Source organism: Callospermophilus lateralis, chromosome 11 (assembly GCF_048772815.1).
Source record: "Callospermophilus lateralis isolate mCalLat2 chromosome 11, mCalLat2.hap1, whole genome shotgun sequence".
NCBI classification, from domain to species: Eukaryota; Metazoa; Chordata; class Mammalia; order Rodentia; family Sciuridae; genus Callospermophilus; species Callospermophilus lateralis.
The window spans coordinates 70665950-70673565 of NC_135315.1; the positions used below are offsets into that span (position 1 = coordinate 70665950).

Sequence of the window (7616 nt, forward strand, 5' to 3'; positions counted from 1 at the left end):
ATCTGAAGAGGTTTTAAATTATATTTTGTCATGAAAATACACATCTTGTCATCTTTCTTTAGATGTTAGAATCTTTCATCTTGCTTGAAAGTTCAGATTGATCTGTAACCTTTTTTTGAAAAAAAAATCATATGTCAGACATTTTGATGTGTTGTGCATATTTTTGCTCAGGAAGCTATAGGGCTTCTGGCAGACCATAACTGAGAAATGCAATTGAATTTTATACACTATCTGCTGACCTTGGGATGGTATCGGATGCCCTGGGAATCAGACTGTCCTACTTTCAGCTTCTCTGGGCAATTCAATGACATATTGACTTGGCTTATGTTCTGCAGACAAAGTTTACACAAGCAAGATGAACTTCTTCATTTCCTAAACTCTGATGGATGTTCTGAGAAGAAACCTTGGCTCATTGACTAGAACCAATGAATATTTTAATTTCCAAAGACTGTCATGCTCTTTTGGTCTCTCCCTTTCTCAACTTACCCTGTGCAAAAGTATCTCGTAGTCAATGTCATTTCAACAACTAATTTAACCAGCATTTACAAGTGTACCAGCTTTATTGGTTAAATACTGGGATGAATAAAACTCTTGAGGGCAGGACTATAGAGACAACATTTTGCGAATCCCCCAAATTAAATGATTTCTGTGATGTCTTAAGGCAAAATCTTATGACTTTTGTTTCATCCATTTTGGAAGAAAAAAAAATGGTTTTCTTGAAGGATGTCCTTGACTGAGCAAAAATGATAGCAAGTACTGTAGAATATAGGAGATAGCCTCAAGAGAAATCCCAAGGGAACAGTTGAAGGTTTGAGGAAGAAGTGTAAGATACGGGGAAGATTGTAGGCTTGAAACTGACTCAGTGAATGAGTGCCGTAGTCTGGCTGCAGAAAAATAACCAGGGGGTGATGAACAACTTGTGTACATTGATACAGCAGGAATGGGAGCCATTTATTGTAGGACAACAGAGGTATTTATACATTCCACACTGCTTTCTAATTAACATACACTAGATACAGCAGTCAACCAATAAGAAATCTCCACACTTAATGGCTCGCTGGAGTTACTTCACAAACCACTCCCTCTGGCAAAATGCCAGGTGCCATCCAGACTTGTTTACAGACTCTAACAAATGAGGGAGGGCAATGTTATGGGGCAGCTGAGGAGAACATAAGGCCATTGCAGACAACAGCATGGCTGCATATTTCTTCCAGCCACATTTCACCATCTAGTTTATAGGTAGGGAGTAAGGAGAGAAGAGGATGTTACCAGGGTTGGGGTATATTCAAGTGATTAAGAAGCAAGGAATATAAAACTGTTATAAAAATAATTACCCATAAAATTTAACATACGTTAGGAAGGATGTAAAGCCACTGACTGGGGAGGTTAAAATGGAAAAAATAATAGAATCAATCTATGATATTCCTATTTGTGTGAGAGAGTTTGTGTGTATATGTGTGTGTATTGTTAGAATAGTAGAATGGGGGTACCAAAAAGAAACAACAGAATATATTGTGGTTAGGTTTATTCAGTTACTTAAAATTCATAATATGAAATCTACAGCTATTGGTGATGATGAAGAAGAGAATGATGATGAACAAGAACATATGTATGTACAACATGATCATGTATCATTTATGTTTTCGAAGGAATCTACGTACTACTTTCCAGATTGGCTGCACCAATTAGCAGTCTCACCAACAATTTATGAGTATGCCTTTTCCTCTCAAATCTTTGCCAACTCGTATTGTTCTTTGTATTCTTCATAACTGCCATTCTGACTGGAGTGAGATAAAGTCTTAGAGTAGTTTTGATTTGTATTTCTCTAATTACTAGAGATGATAAACATTTTTAAAATATATTTGTGGATTGATTGTATATCTTCTTCTGAGAAGTGTCTGCTAAGTTCTTTTGTCCATTTATTGGTTGGGTTGTTTGTTTTTTTGGTATTAAGTTTTTTGTGTTCTTTATATTTCCTGGAGATGAGTGCTCTATCTGATGTGCATGTGGTAAAAATTTGCTCCCATATTATCAGCTCTCTCATGACCTCATTGATTTGTTTTGCTGAGAAAAAGGATTTTAGTTTCCATTCCCTTTATTGATTCTTAATTTTATTTCTTTCACTTTAGGGGTCTTTTTAAGTAAGTAGGGGCCTAATCCAGCATAAAAAAGATTTGGGACTACGTTTTCTTCTATTAGGGCATAGAATCTGGTTTAATTCTTAGGTCCTTGATCCATTTTGAGTTAGAGAGGAGGGGGCCATGAGAATGGAAAAAAAGGTAGAATGAGATGGACATCATTACTCTACATACATGTATGATTGCATGAATGACATGACCCTACTTTGTTTACAACCATGAAGTAAAAAAAAATGTGCTCTATTTGTGTACAATGAGTCAAAGAGCATTCTGCTGTCATTATAACTGATTACAACAAATACATTTAAAAAAATTAAAAAAAGAAAAAGAGAAGACATTGCAGAGGCTTCTACCCCCAAACAGAGAGGGTTTTATTTAGAAACTATCCCACTGTTTCCACATAATTTCTTGACTTTTAGAATGATCAACCCCAGAGAAGATGGATGGGTATATATTGAGCTTAAAACAGGAAAAGAACATTATAACAAAGGTTTATAGCAGTTCAAATATTCTAGAAGGAAAGTCAGTGCAAATAGACAAGAAACAGGGGCATATTCCTTGTGGGTTTTTGAACAAGACAGCAAAAATATGAGAGCAAAAATCCAACCATTGATTGAATTGAGTATGCATTCCCAAAATACAGGATTTAATGACCTAAGAGAGACTTCAAGATATTGGGAAAACTTTCTACTACAATGTCCCCTAGAAGCTAGGAAACACAACTTGCTACTTCAATGACCACTTAAAAGTGAGAAACAAACAAACAAACAAACAAACAAGCAAACAAACAAAACCAGCCAGAAACAAGTGAGGGGAGAATATCAGAATTGCCCTAGGAGAAAGAAGTAAAAAAAAGGTTTGAAATATGGGCTCTCTGGAATGGACTTATTATATAAGGTAAGAAGATCCCTCTAAGTTGTATGCTTGGTGGGAGAGATTGGTGAGTCACTATTCATTAAGATCATGAAGTAAGGATCATTGGTATCACCAGGCTCTCCTTTGTAGAGAATGGATAATGTAAGAGAGACAGCAACACAGCTGGATGAGGGTGCCCAAAATGACAGAAGTCAGGCATTAATTATTGTTATGACTGGTCAATCAAAGAGGTCTAACCAACAAAGATTTGTAAAGATGTTTAATAGATTATAGGCTTCCTAGGGACAAAACAGAAAGATAGTTGGGAAGTATGCTATTTAGTTTTCCCCAAGTGGCATGCTGGTCACTGTGAGCATTACGCATGCAGCATTCAGAGCTTAACATCTATCTGTGTCAAACAGGTTGAATTTTCACAGGCACAATAACTAGCCCAGTCTTGATACTGGGGAGTTCATACTATGAGCTTATGTTTATCTTAGATATCATGGGTGCTTTAGTTCATGTGTTAGTAATGTCATTTTGCCATACAGAGTTAGGAAAATGCATTTAAAAATTAATGAACTCATAGTAAGGTTTTGAATGTATATCTAATATTAGAGCATTCTTACAAAATTTTCACAATTTTTATTTGAGTTCTGTATTGTCCTAACACTGAAATCTAATGTTAGAATAGTTACTTGTCTGTTATAGCTATATCTACTTATTCATATATATCTAATATATATATATATATATATATATATATATATATATATATATATATATACTTATATCTACTTCCTCACATTCATACACACATACACCACACACATATATATACACACACACACACACACACACACACACACACACATATATATATATATATATATATATATATATATATATATATATCTAATGTCAAAGTAATGATAACAATGTTTCTTTGAACAATAAGATAGCAGAATAAAATTTAAAATATGTATGTAGGCATATTTGACTATAAAATATATTCAGCTAAGAATTAACTAAAAATAAAGTCTTTTAAAGTCTCTTGGAGTAATTCCTTATCTAATTTGATTGTGTAAACAACTTGATAAAAAATTATATTCATTCATTTTATCTTCCTTTTTGTTTTTAGGTATTATCTTGTTTTTGTTTATTTTTGTTATTTTGTTTATTTATTCCTGAGTGGATTCACAAACTACATTATTACCACTGTGTTCTATTACCCCAAACTGTTCAAATCTGTTGACTTTTTAAAATTGTCTTATTGAATTGTAATCAAATATTTTAGAAAAATACATGTTCCTGTATATTTTCCACAGGTTCATTTATAAATAATTTGAAAAAAGAAATTTAACACTATAGAAGAACAGAATCTCTTAATAAACACTCAGGCTACAAAATAAAATATTATGATTAGCCACTTCCTGCTTCTCCCAAACACTTCTGTCTCCTGCCTAAAGTTTAACACTATAATTTTTGGGTGGTTTTATTTAGAGACAGGGTCTCACTGAATTGCTAGTGCCTCAAAGGTCCTGAAGCTGGCTTTGAACTCACAGTCCTCCTGCCTCAGCCTTCAGAACTGCTGAGATTACAAGCATGCACCACCACACCTGGCTACCACTATCTTTGCTTCTTTGAATACTATATAACAATATTATTTTCATCTATTTTTATGTTATGTTGTTCAATAAGAATTTTGAACATGGTAATAGTCCTCATATTGATCTAAGCCATTTTTAATTTTCTTTGCTGTGTAGTGCTATATTTTATAAATATATCATTAGTCTTGAATTCATTCTATTGTTGAACCACATTGAGTTTTTCAAGAAGAGTATTTCAAATTTGGTAGATAAATGTCAAATTATCAAATACTGTATGCCAATTTACACTGCCTCAAAACCTTATAAGAGTTCTTTTTCCTTCACAATACTTGTTATTGACAGTCTTTTTCAATTTTAGTCTGTCTGCTTCACTTGTAGTGTTATACAACTGAAGTTTTAAATTGACATTGATGACTAATGTAATTGAGATATTTCATGACCTTGTACATCCTCTCTTTTGAAGTGCCTGTTCAAACCTATTCTGTATTGCATTTTGTACCCTTTACTAATTAATATAAATATGATTACAAAATCTTATAGATAGGAGACTTTTGTGGCTTAGATGTGCTACATTTGCCATCTCTGATCCATGGTAGAACCAAAGAGTACAGAAGTCCAGAAAGACTGCACTGGTCATTTGACTTTTTAGGAAGAACATTGAAAATAGGAATTACTTGTCGAAGAATACTGCGGAGTGGTTTGGATTAGATTAAGAGAAAATGAGGAATGAAGAAAATCAGCCAGGCAAGAAGAGAGAAGGAAAGAACATGGAGACAGGCAGGCAATCTTTTTATCAACACATATACAGAAACTATATCCTGGCATAACAGTTAAAATAATAATTCTTAAAAAAAAATAAAATGGAATACAACCAGCCTGTCATTGAAGTAGCAATAGGTTCCTTAAAACAAAAACAAAAACAAAAAACCGCTATCATAAAGGAAAAGATTGATACAAATGGCTATATTAAAATTAAGAGTGTTTCTTATATTAAAAGAATAAAGAGCCATAACTTCTTAAGATTAATATTCCTATAAACACATTTTACTTTTATTCATAAAGTATATCTTTATTTTCTAAAATATGCTACTTAAGTTTAATAGTTTTTCCCTATTATTCATTGTTCTTTTCTCATTTATTTCAACAAATAAAATAGACATTTTATTTTATTTTACATTTCTACATTATTTTATGTGTTGGGGCAAAGATTGAATTATTTCTTTAAAGACAAATAAGATCAATAGACTATGATAGCTGCAATTGTCATTCATAACCACATTCAAGCAAAAAAAAATATTATCTTTCTGTGCCTAGATTATGGGAAATATTTCTACAAGAAATATGTTAATTTTCTTTAGGCTGCCAAGATTTTGATGTTTTTTTTTTGCTTATAACTTTCAATTTGATTCTTGCCCTCTACTTTGGAAAAATACATTTGAATTTCATACTCTTATGCTACAGAGCTTGGGAGTTCTTTTCTTCCTGGGAGATTCCCCCAACCAAAGCAAAGTTGCACTTTAACCACTATTAGTCTTCTAGGACTGTCCTCACAAAATGCCATGTACAGGGTGACTTAAACATCAGAATTATATTATCTTATTATTCTGGAGGCTAAAAGTCTACATCAAGGTATGTATAGGGTTGCTTTCTTCTGAGTACTTCCAACTTGGCTCGTAGATAGCCATTTTCATGTTTTCATGACATTTTCCTGTTCTATATGTCTATTTCTAAATTTACTTTTCTTATGAGAACACCAGTAATATTGCATGAAAATGCACTCTGATGTCTTCATTTTGTTTAATTACCTCTTTAATGACTACATCTTCAAATATAGTCACACTACAGGATATTAGGAGACTGAGACTTCGGTGTGTGAGTTTTGGAGGAAATAACTCAGCTTGTAAAAGATAGAATGTTTTATTAATTTAAACATAACTTTTATTGTCACACATATGTAGGAGTTCTGATTACTTGTAACTCCCTCACATAAACCTACTAGCTCATCTCCATTTGTCACAAATTAAAATAATAGCCTTAAATTTTAAGGTATATATTTCTATGTGACAAATAGGAACTACTCAAAACTTAAGATTTTTTTTAAGTTCACATGACTTTTCATTTTACTTCTCTTTGGAAATTTTTATTCTTTGTCTAAGAATTCTGTACTCTATTTCTTTCTTTCTTTCTTTTTATATATGACAGTGGAATGCATTACAATTTTTATTACACATATAGAGCCTAATTTTTCATATCTCTGGTTGTATACAAAGTATATTCACACCAATTTGTGTTTTCATACATGTACTTTAGATAATAATGCTTTGATAAGCATGCACACAAACACAATTTGTATCCATGAAGCATGTTAATACAGTCAAAAGAGAACTTTATAATTATATATATGTAGGTAATTCACCTTTTCAGATGTATTAAAATATTATTTTATGCTTGGAGTCCAGGCCAGAACCCCATGCAACCTGCCTCCCCTAGAGTCAGAAACTGAGGAACACCGCACCTGGTGTGGAGAAGATCACCAAACTGCAGTTCCCCACCCACAAAGTGTGGCTGAATCCAGACCACTTCCATCTTGGGACACTGCAGTCACTGCCATAGTCCATGTGGTACTCTCCAATGTGGGACAATGGACAGGGCCATGTGGCAGCTGCCTGTTGCTGTACTGTACACCAATGTGTGCCATCACTGAAGAGGTTGTCTAACACCACTGCAGAGCCCATTCTCCCAACCTCATCTCTCAAAGCAGTTGCATTCATCTTGGGACACCTCCACTGCCATCTTGGGTTACCTCCCTTGCCATCTCCACCACCTTCAATAGGGGCAGATTACACCTTGGGACATGGACTGAGGCTTGGAAGACCAATAGCAAGATATCTACAGACTTGATGCTACATACCACTACCAACTAGGGATGTGGCTACAGCCATATAGAGACAACAATGAGGACCTGAAAGATTATCACCAAAGTCCCTGTGGGCCAGTAGCACCAGAGGTATGC

The 7616-nt window shown here is 33.9% G+C and overlaps 1 pseudogene; it reads right to left on the reverse strand.

Moving 5' to 3' along the window:
- Positions 1–7374, reverse strand: part of LOC143410593 (E3 ubiquitin-protein ligase RNF213-like) — a 125628-nt pseudogene extending 118254 nt beyond the window's left edge.
- Positions 7375–7616: the final 242 nt, after the last annotated feature.